Consider the following 18,070-nt stretch of genomic DNA (forward strand, 5'->3'; position numbering starts at 1 on the left):
TCCTTCAGTGGTAAGTTTTCGTGTAATTCAATCTTCAATCAAACAACATCTCAGATGAGCTGTGGGCATAAAAATATATTAAATCTAATCATTTATCTTTATGTATCTCAATCTGAAGGTGATGATTTAGTTGATGATATATTAAAATTTTTTTTCTAATTATCATCCTATTTTGGCCAAAGACTTCTAGAATCATCATCCTATGAGATCACATAAGATATTCGCTCCCCTTATTAAGAGTGATTGATCTCTTATTGATCACTTACAACCTTCATACATACTTCATCATATCCAGAACAACCCACACAAGGATTAAAGAATCAAGTTAGGTAGTGAACCAAAATATGAATCCATGTACATAAGGTACCATGGTGACCTCAGATCTAAGGATCACATACACAACTCCCACTAGAGAATTATTAGTTGACATGTAAATAAGACTCCATTTGATATTCTCTCACAGATCAATTCAATAATCTCATTCTTTAACGAGCGCCCATATCTTTGTATTAGTATCTCCATACAAGTGGTTGTGAGCATATATAGGACATGCCAGTCTTACTGGTATCATTGATCCCCAACTTAATGTACCAATGACTAAAAATATTTTAGGTTAGAGCTACCAAAGAATTAAGTCTCATTGGCGTAATCTCATCACGGCCCTAAAACTATTGTCCAGACCTATGGAGTTCATTATAATCTTAAAATAAATAAGATGCATCATACAATGAATCAAAAATATCTTATTTTATTAATAATAAATATCAATTATATGAGTTTGGAAGATAAATTACAATAAGCACCTTATCGCATCCCATATACGATTGGCTTGTAGGGTATTATTCTTTCAATCTCTCACTTACAATTAAAGCCAATCGCCCCTATATTTGATACCCATACTATCAAGGTGGCGATCAAATTGCTGCATTGACAAGGCCTTAGTGAATGGATCTGCTATATTGTTCTTGATGTCAACTCACTCCATGATCATATCGCATCTTTCGACTATCTCCCGAACAAGATGGAACCATCTTAGGATGTGCTTGGATTTATGGTGAAACTTTGGTTCTTTAGCTTAAGCAACTGCCCCAGTATTATTACAATAAAGAAGCACTGGTTGTTCAATCTCCGAAACTACACCCAACTCTATGATGAATTTTTTCATCCAGACAGTTTTCTTAGCAGTCTCACTTACAGTAATATACTCAACCTCAGTGACTGAGTCAGCAACCATTTACTATTTGAAATTTTTTCAACTTACTGCACCACCATACAGAGTGAACACATACCCAGAAATTGATTTGCTATCATCCAGATCAGATTGAAAACTAGAATCGATATATTTGCAGTTTTAAATCAAATCCACCATATATCAAAAAAATATCTCTAGTCCTTCTCAAGTATTTGAGTATATTTTTCACAGCTTTTCAATGATCATCTCCGGGTCTGCCTAAAATTTGCTTACAATGCCTAAGGCATAAGCAACATTAGGTCTGGTACATAACATGGCATACATTATCGATCCTATAACCGAAGCATAAGGAATAGAACTCATTCTATTTCTCTCTTCAGGTGTCTTAGGAGACATCTTCTTAGAAAGTTGTATGCCATGACCTATAGGTAAGTAACCTTTTTTACTTCTCTTAATGTTGAACCTCTTCAACACCAGGTTAATGTACCTAGACTGGGACAAGCCAAGCATCTTTTTTGATCTATCCCTATAGATCTTTATACCAAATATATAAGATGCCTCACCCAAGTCTTTCATGAAAAATTTTTGTGATAGCCAGGTCTTGATCGATTTCAACATTGGGATATCATTCTCAATGAGCAGTATATCGTCCACATACAAAATCAAGAAGACAATAGCACTTCCACTATTCTTCTTGTACACACAAGATTCATCCATATTTTTAATGAAGCCAAACGATTTGACTGTCTCATCAAAATAGACGTTCTAACTCTTCGATGCTTGCTTTAATCCTTAAATGGATCTATTCAGCTTGCATACCTGATCTGCTCTCCCACTTGAGACAAATACCTCTAGCTGAGTCATATAGACTTCTTCCTCAAGATTTTCATTGAGGAAGGTAGTCTTGACATCCATCTGTCAGATCTCATAGTCATGGTATGTGCTATAGCAAGCATTATCCGAATAGACTTGAGCATGGCTATCGAAGAAAAAAAAATTTCATAATCAATACCTTATTTTTACTTAAAACTTTTTGCCACAAGTCTGGCCTTATAGGACTTTACCTGGCCATCTACTCCAATCTTTTTTTTGAAGATCCATTTGCAGCCTATTGGGGTCACACTCTTAGGCGCATCAACCAAAGTCCATACTTGATTGACATACATGGAGTCTATTTTAGATTTCATGGTATTGAGCCACTTGTCAGAGCACTACTCATGATAGTTTTCGAATAGATCATGGGATCATCATTCTCAATGATGTGGATTGTGTTGTCATTCTCAATGATAAATCTATACCTGAGTGATACATTATGCACCCTATTTGACCTTCGGAGAAGAGGTGTGTGCAGTGGCTGTGCCTCAACAATGGGCACATCTGATTACGAACCATTTGATGAGTCCTGGATAGATTGTAGGTTTTAAACTTTCTCAAGTTCAATAGACCTCCCACTACCTTTTTCTTAGACAAACTCTTTCTCCAAGAAAATGGCATGCCTACCAACAAACACCTTTTGTTGAGTAGGATTATAGAAGTAGTATCCTATACTCTCCTTGGGATAACCTATAAATCTGTATTTTTCTAATCTAGCATCCAACTTATGTCCATCAATATTTTTCACATAAGCTGAGTAACCCCAAATCTTAAGATGCCTAAGATTAGATCTTTTTTCTTTCCATATTTCATATGGAGTGCTAGAAATAGACTTAGAAGGTACTTTATTTAAAATATACGCTGCAGCCTCGAGGGTATATCCCCAAAAGGATATCGAAAGATCCATGAAGCACATCATGGACCGCACCATATCTAATAAGATATGATTTTTTCTTTCCACAACTCTATTTAATTGTAGAGTATAAAGAGGTATCCATTGAGAGAGTATTTTATTTTATTTTAAATAATCGAGAAACTCATTGGATAAGTATTCTTCTCCTCGATCTGATCGAAGAGTTTTAATACTTTTATCAGTTTATTTTTTGACCATTCTTTGATACTTTTTAAATTTGTCAAAGACTTCAAATTTATATTTCATCAAATACACATATCCAAATCTAGACCTATCATCAGTAAACATGATGAAGTAAAAGTATCCACCTCTGGCTTGAGTCGATATTGGACCATATACATTAGTATGTACAAGATCCAAAATGTCACTCGCCTGATCTCTATGTCCAGTAAATGAAGTCTTGATCATTTTTCTCATGAGATAAGATTCACAAGTTCCAAATGATTCATAATCATAAAGATCAAAGAAATTATCTTTGTATAACTTATTAATCCTTGACTCATTTATATGGCCAAGTCGGTAGTGCTAGAGGTATGTGACATTCACATCCTCTCTCTTTCTTTTCTTCATATTATCAATATGAAATATATTATCATTAAGTGAAAGAAGTATAAGTTTATTATCAATAAAAGTACTTTCATAATATTTGTTAGAAAAGTAAATAGAATAATTATTATTTTTTACATTAATTTTAAAATCTTGTTCTAATAATAATGGTATAAAAATAATATTTCTAACAATATTAAGAATGTAATAACAGGTCTTCAGTTCTAAAACTTTATCCAAAGATAACTTCAAAATACTAGTTTCTACGGCTTCGGCCTGAATGGACTCTCCACCAGCGTTGAACAGCTCAAAGTCACCTTTATTCAGATTTCTTATTTCCTGTAGACCCTATAATGATTTGCAAAGATGTGAACCACAGACAATATCCAATATCCAAAAATTTAAAAATAAAGTACTTAATGATAAATTAGTTTGTATCATATACAAACCTTTAGCAACATTTATCGATTTCACAGTTGCGAGGTACTCCTTGCAATTCCTCTTCTAGTGGCTCTCTTTGTTACATTGATAATAAGTACCTTTGACAGAGACCTTCTTCGTCTTCTTCTTAGAGATACTAGCCTTAGGGTTCAACTTTTTCTTAGAACCCTTCCTTGTCTTCTTCTTGCTGATTTTTGAAAGGTTTTAGTGCAATGGCGGAAGCATGGATTTCAAAAACAATTATTATGAAATCATAAAATTAAAACCTAACTCCAAGATCACCTTATCAAAAATTAAACCATATAATATGCATTAATATCAAATAAAAGATATAGAAACATACCTCTTATCACTAAACCCTGATTTGTGCTTAGTTGCTGGCAGCAATCTGTTTGAGTTTCCACCAGGTGCCCACGTGTTCACCCTCCAACGTTGATCCACACGAGGACTCGATCAACTCTCTAGAACTTATTAGAAAATACTCTGCAATTAAATTCTGATTTATCAGAATTTAAATGCAATTTGGGCAGAACCTCCTTTCTTGGGTTTGCTGTCACACTGTTGGACCTTTTCTTCCCTTTCTTTCTTGCTCCTTGTCTCCTTAATTTTTATTCCAATTATCTAAGCCTTTTGGAAGATTTTTTGTCCTTTATCAAGACCTTATCTATACTAGAGAGAAGGAATAAAGAAAATTGGACAAGCAAAGCCTCTTGTAAGAAAGAAAGAAGATTTTTGAATCCCTGAGACTCCTCGGCGTGCACCCCTATTTATATTGCACGTAAAGGTGCAATCCAAAACATCTCACACCCTCTTACAAATTATCTCACACCTCTTGTCTATTTCTCATGCCCCATAAGTTAAGAAATGCCATGTGTACATCAAAATTGGGTTGAAGAGACGCCTTATTTCAGAAAGACTCTTCGATCTTAACTTACGGTGTTCAGATGAGAAGTCACGAAGCTTCTCTTATTGGTGCCATCAACCCATGCCTTTGGATCTGAAAGAAAGCCCATCCAATGGCCAAGATATATGGTGCCAATTTGAAGAATGGCGCAAGAGATTAATGGGCATGGATACTTTAAAACTTATCTCCCCATTTGAAATTTTAAAGGGGTGCTTCCAAGAGGTGGCGCATGGATTTAATCCTTATCCTTTTCTTAATTCTTCTACGATGAGTTTAATACTCAGAAGGACTCTTAGGCACCTCCTAAGACATCTAAAATACATTCGTAGAATAAAGGTTACAGAGAAAAATAGGATAGACCTTATCTAAAGGTGGCGCCAACTCCATCCATGTGCCATGTGGCTCATGCGCATGGATTTAAATCCACACGCCAAGAGAGAGACTCTTAGGCATGTGGTTCTCTAGTTTTTGGCACCCAACAGCAAGCCCAATTAAAACACTTCGAACCCACTTCAAGACCAAATCCAATTTGGCTCAAATTGGTTCTAAATTATCCCAAATCGGAACCCGATTCGAATTCGATTTGAATCTAAATGCTAGGGTTTGCAACATGTGCTAGCATGTTCAACTTGCAAATATGGTTTAATCAAATTAAACCCATGATCAATTCCCTTTGTGTGTGACCCATTGGGTTCCACATCTAGCCAGTAGTAAGTCTAGGTGTAATTTAAACTAATTTGGTTAGAACACAATCTAGCCGATTTAGGTCAAATCTAGCTAAACCATTTTGATCAATCAGAACAGCTTTTAATTAATGATCGAATTAAACTCTTTAATTCGATCAAACTCACAAGACATGATTGACGTCTAGCAACGTATCATGTCTACCTGGTAGATATAGAATTTTGATGGAAATACCAAAAATACCCTTCAATGAAAATTACCGTGCAACTTGATCTTACGATCATCCTGCATCCCGAATATAAGTTTGGGTATGAAAAAATATCAAACCCAATTTTATATTCATATTTCTCTTGATCAAATAATAATGATTCGATTTATAAAATATTAGAAACCATTTTTAATTTTTTTATAATGCTTTGATCAAAGTCTTCCTAAATCATTATTTGATTGAAGCAGATAGGATGCGATCTCCTCTTACTAGGAGCGATCGTTTCCATATTGACCTACTCACAACCTTCATAAGCAATCCATCATATCCAGAACATCCCGTACATGATTAAATCATGAATGAGTATGATCCAAAATATGGATTCATGCTTATAAGGTTCTATGGCAGTCCCAGGTCAAAAGATTTACATGCACAATTCCTACTATAAGAAAAAATCTGTTGACATGTAGATAAGACTCCATCAGATATTCTTTAATTGGATCAATTCAGTGAATTCATTCTCTAATAAACACTTACATCCTTATATTAGTGTCATACACAAGTAATTGTGAGATTAATTACCCTCTCTGTCGAGCATACACAGGATGTACCAATCTTACCGAAAATATTGATCCCCTACTCAATGTTCCATCGACTAGGAATATTTAAAATTAGAGTTTTAAGGTTTTAGGTCTCACTTGGTATGATCGCATCATAACCCTAAAACCATAGCCCTAATTTATGAGGTTCATCAAAATAAGATGCAACATATGATGAACTAAATGCCTTTATTTATTTAAAATATTAGTACATGAGTTGTCGGGAGACAAAAAATATCCATCTATTTATACATTTTGATTGGCTTATAGGGCATATTCCTTTCAATCTCCCACTTGCAGTAAAGCCAATCTCCCTTATATTTCAACCCCATACAATCGAGATGGTGATCGAATTGCTGTTGTGGTAAAGCTTTAGTGAATGGATCCGCTATGTTGTTCTTTGTGTCTACTCGTTCAATAATAACATCTTGTCTTTCAATTATTTCACGAATGAGATGGAAGCGTCTCAAAATATGCTTGGATTTATAGTGAGACTTGGGTTCCTTTGCTTGAGCAACTACTCCAGTATTATCACAATAAAGTGGTACTGGGTTCTCAATCTCAGGAACAACGCCCAATTCAGTGATGAACTTCTTCATCCAGACAGCTTCCTTGGCGGCTTCACTTGCAGCTATGTATTCTGCCTTTGTGATTGAGTCAGCTACTATTTGCTGCTTAGAACTCTTCCAACTCACTGCTCCACCATTCAAAGTAAAGACATACCCTGAAATGGATTTGCTATCATCTGGGTCTGATTGAAAACTAGAATCAGAGTATCCTTCTAGTTTAAGATCAGATCCACCATATATGAGAAAAATATACTTAGTCCTTCTTAAGTACTTTAGAATATTTTTCACAGCCTTCCAATGATCCTCTCCTGGATCAGCCTGAAATCTACTGACTATGCCTAAGGCATAAGCTACATCAGGCCTGGTACATAACATAGCATACATTATTGATCCTACAGCCGAAGCATAAGGAATAGAACTCATTCTATTTCTCTCTTCAGTTGTCTTAGGAGACATCTTCTTAGAGAGATGTATGCCTTGACTCATGGGTAAATAACCTCTTTTACTTTCATTCATACTGAATCTTTTCAGTATTAAGTCAATATACTTAGACTGAGATAAGCCTAGCATCCTTTTAGATCTATCTCTATAGATCTTTATACCAAGTATATAGGATGCTTCCCCCAAGTCTTTCATGAAAAACTTATTTGAAAGCCATAATTTGACTGTTTGTAACATTGGGATATCATTTCCAATAAGGAGTATGTCATCTACATACAGAACCAAGAAAACTAGGGCACTCCCACTAGTCTTCTTATACACACAAGGTTCATCCATATTTTTTATGAAGCCAAATTCTTTGATTGTTACATCAAAGTGGATGTTCCAACTCCTTGAGGCTTGCTTTAATCCATAAATGGATTTCTTAAGCTTGCATACTAGATTTGGTCTGTCATTTGAGACAAAACCCTCTGGCTGTGACATGTAGACCTCCTCTTCTAGAAAACCATTCAAGAAGGCGATCTTCACATCCATTTGCCATATTTCATAATCATAGTATGCTGCTATTGCAAGCATTATCCGAATAGATTTGAGCATGGCAACAGGTGAAAAAGTTTCATCATAATCAATACCCTATTTTTGCCTGAAACCTTTAGCTACCAATCTAGCTTTATAGGTTTCTATTTGACTATCTGCTCCAATCTTTTTCTTATAGACCCATTTGCACCCAATAGGGTTTACCCCTTCTGGTGCATCAACCAAAGTCCATACTTTGTTGGTATACATGGAGTCCATCTCAAATTTCATAGCATCCTGCCATCTGTCTGAGTCCTTACTCATGACAGCTTCTGTATAGGTCAAAGGTTCGTCATTCTCAATGACTTGGGCTTCATTATTCTCAATAATGAACCCATACCTTATAGGTACATGTCGTACCCTCTCTGACCTACGGATAGGAGTTATGTGTTCTAGTTCTTCTTTATTTATGTGAATATTTGGTTGAGAAATATCTATTTATTTTTGTTGAACTTCATTAATTTAAATATTTCTCCCACTGCCTCTTTCTATGATAAATTCTTTCTCCATAAAAGTGGCATGCCTACTTACAAATACCTTTTATTCAGTAGGATGGTAGAATAGATATCCTATACTATCCTTAGGATATCCTACAAACAAATATTTATCTGCTCTAGTATCTAGTTTATGTCCAAAATTTCTTTTGACATATGCTGAACATTCTCATATCTTAAAATATTTAAGATTAGGCTTCTTACCTCTCCATATTTCATATGGAGTGCTAGATACAGATTTAGAAGGTACTCTATTCAAGATAATTATTGCGGTCTCTAAAGTATAACCCCAGAAGGAAGTAGGTAATTCAGTGAAGCACATCATGGATCGTACCATATCTAATAAGGTACGGTTCCTCCTTTCGGCTACACCATTTAAATGTGGCGTATAAGGAGGTGTCCATTCAGAGATAATTCTCTTTGCTTTAAGATGGTCTAAAAATTCATTGGATAAGTATTCTCCTCCTCGATCAGATTGAAGGATTTTTATACTTTTTCCAGTTTATTTTTCGACCATGCTTTGATACTCTTTGAATTTATCAAAGGCTTCAGATTTATGTTTCATAAGATACACATATCCAAACCTAGATAAATCATCTGTAAATATAATAAAATATGAGTATCCACCTCTTGCATGAGTTGTCATAGGGCCACATACATCTGTATGTACAAGTCCTAACAACTCGTTTGTCCTATCTCCATGTCCACTAAATGAAGTCTTGGTCATTTTACCCATGAGACATGATTCACAAGTTCCTAATGATTCACAATCATAAGAATCAAAGAACTTTTCTTTGTACAACTTGTTAATCCTAGTCTCACTAATATGACCAAGTCGACAATGCCAAAGTAAGGTATTATTTACATTATCTCTCTTATGTTTACTATTTTCATCAACATAAAAAATATTATCATTCAAGCATAGAGTCAACAAACCATTATCAAAAATGCCATGACAAATTATTTCATTAGAAAAATTAATCGAGCAACCATTGCTCGTTACAGATATTTGATATCCTTGTTTTATCAACAAGGGTACAGATACAATATTTCTAATGATCTTAGGCATGTAATAACAATTTGTTAGCTCTAAGATCTTTCCAGAAGAAAACTTCAAGATATATGTCCCTACAGCTTCTGCTTGGATAGAATCTCCTCCAGCACCATAGAGCTCGAAGTCTTCCTTCCTCAAACTTCTAATTTTCTGCAGCCCCTGCAATGATTTGCAGATATGAAAATCATAGGCAGTATCTAATACCCATGAGTTTGAAATGGAAGAATTTAATGATAATATTGTATGTATCTCATACATACCTTTTGGTGCATTATTTGCACCAGTCTTCACTGTTGCAAGATAAGCCTTGCAATTCCTTTTCCAATGACCTGCCTTGCCGCAATGGAAGCAGGTCGACTGTCCGGAGGTTTTCTTTCCCTTCTTTCTCTTATTTATACCACCTTTAGGGTTCAGCCTCCTTTTAGAACCCTTTTTGCCTGCCTTCTTGGAGATCCTATTCACAAGAAGAAGAGGAGCCTTATCCTTCTTGATATGGCTCTCTGCTGTTTTGAGCATATTTAACAGCTCAGGCAAGGAAGAATTTAGTTTGTTCATGTGATAGTTCATGACAAACTGAGAAAATAATTCTGGAAGTGATTGCAGGATTAGATCCTGACTCAACTCTCCATCCATAACAAAACCTAATTGACCTAATCGAGTGATCAGGTCAATAACCATTAGAACATGGTTTTGTACAGATGACCCCTCTATCATTCTGGCACGAAATAACTGCTTAGATATCTCATATCTTGCCATCCTACTCTGTTCTCCATAAAGCTCTTTTAAATTGAGCAATATGGAATGAGTGTCCATGCTATCATGCTGCCTCTGTAACTCATTTGTCATAGAGGCAAGTATGATACACTTGACAGTTAAAGAATCATTTTGCCACATCCTATATGTGATTTTTTCTTCCTCTGTGGCATCCTCCCCAACTGGCTCAATGTCAGGGGTATCGAGAATGTAAGAAAGCTTCTCTTGACTAAGTACTATTTTAAGATTTTTCAACCAGTCCACATAGTTGGTACCAGTCAATTTATTTGTATCCAAAATGGAGCGAAGTAAAAATGAAGAAGCCATTAATCTACATAATAAAGAACATTACATAAGCGAACAACTCAACATGATATATATAATTAAATTAGGACTTTAATTTTATTGTGTCTCTCACTATTTTTATCAGACATCATAACCCTCTAGTATGATGTTTGAGAAAACCCTGATTGATTTTCTTAGTGGGATTGAGACCCTAATTCTTTATAAAAGATCTTGTGGTTGCACAACAAATCTTTTATAAGTTTAAAGGTAGGAAACTCTTTCCTATTGCATCTCATGCAATTCTCAATAAAAAATCCTGACCTCTAAAACATTAATAGCCTTGTGTTTACACAACGGACCATAATATTTTAGTTAAGTAGGACCCTTCATTTTAATACAGTCAAAATAGAATATAAATACTTTTGTGGTTACACAACAAAGCATTATACTTAAAAAATTGCTGTAAGCATCTCTGATAAACACATAATTTAAGTCATTTAAAGCAGAAAATCATATTTAATTTATTTTATTTATTAAAAATTTGATGCTTCTTTTTATATTTTACAGGAAAGATGATCGCCGATACAAAGAGTCCAATTCATAGATCAAAAAGACTCAAGTTTGAAGAAATTTGGACTTAAAATAAAATTAAAATAAAAGAAAGATGCATCCGATATTATAAAAAATGAAGATACTATGCAAGGAATCCAAAAGGATACAGATGTCATTGTAAAGAAATAAAAGTTTCTTTTTGGTATGTGAAAAGGTGGTTCACGTTGATTTTCTCTGGGCAGTTTCACGTGAAGCTTTGGGCGCGGTTTGAAGTGAAATTCAAAACAAAAGGAAGCTGGCGCGTGAATGTGGGCAGCATGCGTGCGTGAACACGCGGGACGCGGCGTGGACGCGCGGCGTGGACGCGGGATGGGCGCTGACGTGGGTGTGGACGCACGGCAGACAAGTTCAAAATAAGGAAAAAATAATATTTAGAAATATTTTGAAAGATTTGTATTTTTTTAGTCTCACATCGAAAAATCATGTAAAACTCCTCCCTCCTAACACCTATAAAAAGACTTTTGTACTCTCATTGGAGGGGGAGCCCAGAAATTCTTCTAGAGCCTTGCATAGAGGAATAGAAAGGGACTACTTCATGAGCAGCTAGGCTAGCAGTCTTGGGAGTGGAGAAGAAATTTTGTAACGACACAGAGATGGTTTATTGTTCTAAACTTTTCTGTATTTCTTTATATGCAATAAAGATTATGCTTTTTATTTAAATTGTATGAGTTCTTTATTTGCTCCCTATCATATGCTTTTATTTATGCTTTCTTGTTAGATTAATATTAGGAACAACTTTTACTTTTTGGAGACGCATCGTGATCTACGGATACGGGGCGTACCGAGGAAAGAAGAGTTGTGTACCTAGTACTTTCCAGAGACGCGCCGTGATCTACGGGTACGGAGCATGCTGAGGAAAGACAGATATTTTTTTTAAGATTAATCACATCTATTTAGTTAAAAAAGAGATACAACTCTGCTAGTGCAAATTAATTCAAAACTCCCGAGCTCTTTATTTTTTTAATTACCTCAATTTTACGATAATTTATTTTCTAAATCAAAAACAATGCTTCTTTCTTTTACCTTGCAATTTCAACTTAGCCCAAGGTCTCTGAGGATACAATCTCGACTCATCCTACCTACGTAGTGAGTAGAGTTATTTTTGGTGCTATCAACGACTACGCATCAAATTTTGGCACCGTTGCCGGGGATCTTGGCACGGTTGAATTAAAAAATTGAAATTTTTTTTTTTTTAAAAAATTACTTTTCAATTTTTATTTCTCGTTTTAATTTTTTTTCAGTGCTTTCTAGCTAGATAATCTTATTTGCATAATTACAGAATTACCTTGCATAACTAATTTACTACTTAGAAATTTTGCTGCTTAGAATAATTTGCTACTTTTCATAGCCCAGTGATTTATTGCTTTTTAGACTTAATCACTTAAATTTATTTTCTTGCAAAACTAAAAAAAAATTAAAAAAAATATATATAAAAAGATAAAATTATATAAAAAAAAAAACTACTGACATTTCATAACACTTAACTAAAATAGCGTAACCTCAAATATAAAAATTTCTAACTTGATTGGACACCTTGTTTCTTTGCATTGCATCTTCATAATTAATCTTAAGGGCAATAACCCATTAACCAGATAAAGTGGGGATTTGATCACCCTTCCTTGGCCCACAAATCACTCCCTTGCATTTGCATAACCTAGACCTTAATTTAAAATCAACTAGATGTCAGCCCTAGGAATTTCGAGCTCAATAGGATAAGAAAGCTCGAGAGTTGAACCGAGTGCGGATTGGTTAATTGCTCGATGTCTAAGGCAAGTGGTTAAAGAAAGTGGTTTGCAATTGGTTCCGTTGACTGACTTGGCCAACTTAGTTGGTGTCTAAGGAAAGCAACGAGCAGGGAACCTCCCACATCTTACGCTTACCTGGCCGAGTCAGTTAGTCAATCTTGAGCTTGGAGTGCTCAAAGGCGGTCTTGAAAGTTAGGAGCTGTCTAGATCTAAGTTAACCTTAGGATAGAGAGTCTATGATTGTTTAAGTTGATTGCAATTAACATCTAAACATTAACTAATTTCTCCCTTTTCATAGATTTAAGATTCTTAGGTTCTTCTCTTTAGATTTTTTTCATTCTTTTCTCACTTTATTATAAAAATATATATTATTAAAAAAAAAAAAAAATTGTGTTTGCTCTACAGTATAATTGCAAGGTGTATGCTTGGCCGTAGATCGTTACGACCAGAAATCCAACCTTTTGATCCAGAAATAGAAAGAACCCTTAGAGCCAACAGACATAAAAAGATGGACCAAAATCAGGAGAATGATCCACCCAAGCAATTGAAGGAGTACTTTACTCCTTCCACATATACCTACTCTCCATGTATTCAAGTGCCCCCTGTGGAGGCCACTCAATATGAAATTAAGTCCAGTATAATCCAAATGTTACCTTCATTTTATGCACTTAGTAATGAAGACCCTTATAAACATCTTGAAGAATTTCTTGAGATATGCTCAACTGTCAAAATTCACAACTTCTCCGATGATGCTCTTAGGTTGAAATTATTTCCTTTTTCACTTAAGGACAAAGCCAAATACTGGCTACATACTTTGGATTCCATGACTATATCAACCTGGGACTAGCTGCAAGGAGAGTTTCTCAAGAAATATTTTTCCATAGAAAAAACTAATCAAATAAGGAAAGCCATAACTAGTTTTTCCCAATTAGATGGAGAAATGTTTCATGAAACATGGGAGAGATTAAAAGACCTTATTAGAAAATATCCCCACCATGCTGTACCTAAGTGGCAGTTAATCCAATGTTTTTATGATGGGCTCTCTGAAAGACATCGACAAATGGTCGATGCATCATGCGATGGGATATTTATGCTGAAAAGTGAGGATGAGGCATGGCAACTGTTTGAAATTTTAAGTGAAAATTCATTACATCATATGTCTGCCTCTATTAGAGATAAACCCATGTTAAACTCAAAAAGAGGTGGAATATATGAAGTAGGAAATGCCATAGATATCCATCAAAAGGTAAATGAACTGTCCCAAAAATTAGATCGTCTTCTAAACACTGGACAATCCCCGATTCCGCCTAATCCAATCCAAGAAGTTTGTGCATTGTGTGCAAGTCCGAACCATTTTGTTAGTGAATGCCCAACCGCACCCCAATTTCCTGAGTTTGTGCACGAGCAGGTTCAGCAAGTCCAACAAGCTCGCAGACCAGGAAACGATCCATATTTGAACACTTATAACCCCGGCTGGAGAAACCATCCAAATTTTTCCTGGAGACCACAACCAGTGGTTGGTCCTGCCACACCTCGACCTCAATATCAAGACCCAACATATAGGCATGGATCATACCATCAATTTCAAAATGCTCCTCAACCATCTACTACTGGTCACAGCTCAGCTTTTGAGGAAAAAGTTCTGAAAGCACTAGAATGATTAGAAGTTAACACTCAGATCCTTAACTCCCACACACAATCCATTGCTAAGCTAGAGACCCAAATAGGTCAACTAGCGACTGCATTCAGTAGGAGGGAAGAAGAAAAATTACCTAGCCAACCTGAGAGCAACCCAAGAGGACAATTTGTGATTGAGAGTTATAATACCCCAGAAGCTTTTTCTGAACATGCCAAATCAATCATGACTCTGAGAAGTGGGAAGGTCATTGAACACACTAGTAAAACCAATGAGACTGATCCTAAACCTCTAACCGAATCCAAATTACCCAAGAACAAGGAGGACCTGAAAATAGAGAAGGAACCAACTGCACCGGAATCATCTTACTTACCTAAAGCCCCATTTTCGGATGCCCTGAAAGCCCCTATTCCTATAGATAAGAAGGGAGAAAAACTCGATGAGATGTTGGAATTGTTTAAGCAAGTCCAAATTAATCTTTCCTTTCTAGATGCAATCAAACAGGTCCCTGCTTATGCCAAATTTTTGAAGGATTTGTGTATCCAAAAACGTAAATCTAGATCACAAATCTCAAAGAAAGTACGTCTCACTGAACAGGCTAGTTCTGTCATCCAGCATGCCACTCCTCCAAAGCTTAAAGACCCAAAAGCCCCCATCATTTCCTGTGTTATAGGAGATTATCACATTGAAAAAGCTCTTCTAGATTTAGGGGCAAGTGTGAATCTTTTACCTAGTTCGGTGTATGAACTTTTTGGATTCGGAGAACTGAAACCCACATCAGTCACATTATAGTTAGCCGACAGATCAATTAAGGAACCATGTGGAATGCTTGAGGATGTCTTGGTCAAGGTAGATGAGTTTTACTTTCCAGTTGATTTTTTGGTTCTCGATATGGAATTAAGTGGCAACCCCAGACAAATTCCCATTATCTTAGGACGACCCTTCTTAGCTATGCAAATGCATGCATCAATTGTAGGACAGGAGTCATGGACGTATCATTTGGGAATAAGAAACTGAGACTGAATGTGTTTGGTGCTTCCCAAGGACCATCAATGGATACTTGCTTCAAAGTAGATACACTAGAAGATATTATAGAAGATGCAACACCCACAATTCTAGCACCTGAACCCTTAGATACTTACTTGGCTCACTTTGGAGTGTATGACTTTAAGGGATATATGAAAGAAGTTAACATATTGTTGGATACACCACATGATAAAACCACTCCTCCATGGACAATCAAGTATGAGCCATTACCCATCTTTTGTTGGTTTTATTGCATATGACGTCTGGCTGAAGATGTAAAACTTAGCGCTTTTTGGGAGGCAACCCAAATTTCTTCTATTTTGTTTTAACTGATCATCATTTTTTTTAAAGAATAAAGGACCACTCTGTATGGAAGAGTCTGTTAATAAACTTGACATCTGGCTGAAGACATAAAACTTAGCGCTTGTTGGGAGGCAACCCAACGATTTCATATTTTTTTTTACTTTACCGCAGCTGCAGGAATTTAGAGCAAGATCCTATTAATCAATGAAGCTATCGTCAACTTCCAAAGCAAAATTATCCGAGGTGCACTCTCTCCTTTTATTTTCTTTGCTTTCCTACTCCATTGAGGACAATGTAGATTAAGTTGGGGGGGGAGGAAATTAATCAAATCCTCGAGTATGGTCAGAAATAATTAGTTTTGTGGATTCAAATTTTATTAGGCATCCTAATAAATGAATGATTAACGGTCAAGATAATTTTAGAGATACTGAGGAATAAATTATTAAGAAAACCCAATGAATGGTAGGGTTTAAACTAGATCAAATTTTAGGAGTGATTCTACAAACCCTCTTCTTACTGATCTCAATAAAGAATCTGCTTCATGAGAAATTGGGTGGAAAGATCGAGGTATGCAAAAAAAAAAAAAAAAAAAATTCTCCTTAAAAAAAAAATTTCTCCTTAAAAAAAAAATATATATATATATATTGGTTTCCTACTGAGTAACCGGGCCCTTTCGCCTAAGTAAGCATTGTGGTTCGCGTAAAAAGGTAGGCAATATTATATAATAAAAAATATAAATAATAATAATAATAATAATAATATATATATTAAGGAGACTAAATTGCAAGAAGATAATAAACCTCTTTCCCATTAAGTTAGAGGATTTAAAGAGTAAAGTGGGGAGTTGGTGAAAGAAAAGTTCTGAAATTTTTTTAGTTAATACTCAGCCACTAATTGGGTCAAATTGATAATCCAATGAAATATCTCTTTAATGGTCTGACCAAGTATCATCTACCTTTTGGGATGCCTAACCTAATTTTTGATTCAAAATCGAGTCAGTACACAATGCTGATATATCTATTTTACTCGAGGATGAGCAAAATTCAAGTTGGGGGGTGTGATAAACACATAATTTAAGTCATTTAAAGCAGAAAATCATATTTAATTTATTTTATTTATTAAGAATTTGATGCTTCTTTTTATGTTTTACAGGAAAGATGATCGCCGATACAAAGAGTCCAATTTATAGATCAAAAAGACTCAAGTTTGAAGAAATTTGGACTTAAAATAAAATTAAAATAAAAGAAAGACGCATCCGGTATTATAAAAAATGAAGATACTATGCAAGGAATCCAAAAGGATACAGATGTCATTGTAAAGAAACAAAAGTTTCTTTTTGGTATGTGAAAAGGTGGTTCACGTTGATTTTCTCTGGGCGGTTTCACGTGAAGCTTTGGGTGCGGTTTGAAGTGAAATTCAAAACAAAAGGAAGCTGGCGCGTGAATGTGGGCAGCATGCGTGCGTGAACACGCGGGACGCGGTGTGGACGTGCGGCGTGGATGCGGGATAGGCGCTGACGTGGGTGTGGACGCACGGCAGACAAGTTCAAAATAAGAAAAAAATAATATTTAGAAATATTTTGAAGGATTTATATTTTTTTAGTCCCACATCAGAAAATCATGTAAAACTCCTCCCTCCTAACACCTATAAAAAGACTTTTGTACTCTCATTGGAGGGGGAGCCCAGAAATTCTTCTAGAGTCTTGCATAGAGGAATAGAAAGGGACTACTTCATGAGCAGCTAGGCTAGCAGTCTCGGGAGTGGAGAAAAAATTTTGTAACGACACAGAGATGGTTTATTGTTCTAAACTTTCCTGTATTTCTTTATATGCAATAAAGATTATGCTTTTTATTTAAATTGTCATGAGTTCTTTATTTGCTCCCTATCATATGCTTTTATTTATGCTTTCTTGTTAGATTAATATTAGGAACAACTTTTACTTTTCGAAGATGCGTCGTGATCTACGGATACGGGGCATGCCGAGGAAAGAAGAGTTGTGTACCTAGTATTTTCCGGAGACGCGCCGTGATCTACGGGTACGGAGCGTGCCGAGGAAAGACAGATATTTTTTCTAAGATTAATCACATCTATTTAGTTAAAAAAGAGATACAACTCTGCTAGTGCATATTAATTCAAAACTCCCGAGCTCTTTATTTTTTTAATTACCTCAATTTTACGATAATTTATTTTCTAAATCAAAAACAACGCTTCTTTCT

At 35.5% G+C, this 18,070-nt stretch overlaps 1 non-coding gene across 1 annotated transcript; it reads right to left on the reverse strand.

Annotated features, from left to right (window-relative positions):
• Window positions 1-13,784: 13,784 nt before the first annotated feature.
• On the reverse strand, window positions 13,785-13,890 carry LOC140852248 (small nucleolar RNA R71). Its single transcript, XR_012135152.1, has one exon. It is a non-coding gene; the product is annotated as a small nucleolar RNA R71 (small nucleolar RNA).
• Window positions 13,891-18,070: the final 4,180 nt, after the last annotated feature.

Source organism: Elaeis guineensis, chromosome 10 (genome assembly GCF_000442705.2).
Source record: "Elaeis guineensis isolate ETL-2024a chromosome 10, EG11, whole genome shotgun sequence".
Taxonomy (NCBI): domain Eukaryota; kingdom Viridiplantae; phylum Streptophyta; class Magnoliopsida; order Arecales; family Arecaceae; genus Elaeis; species Elaeis guineensis.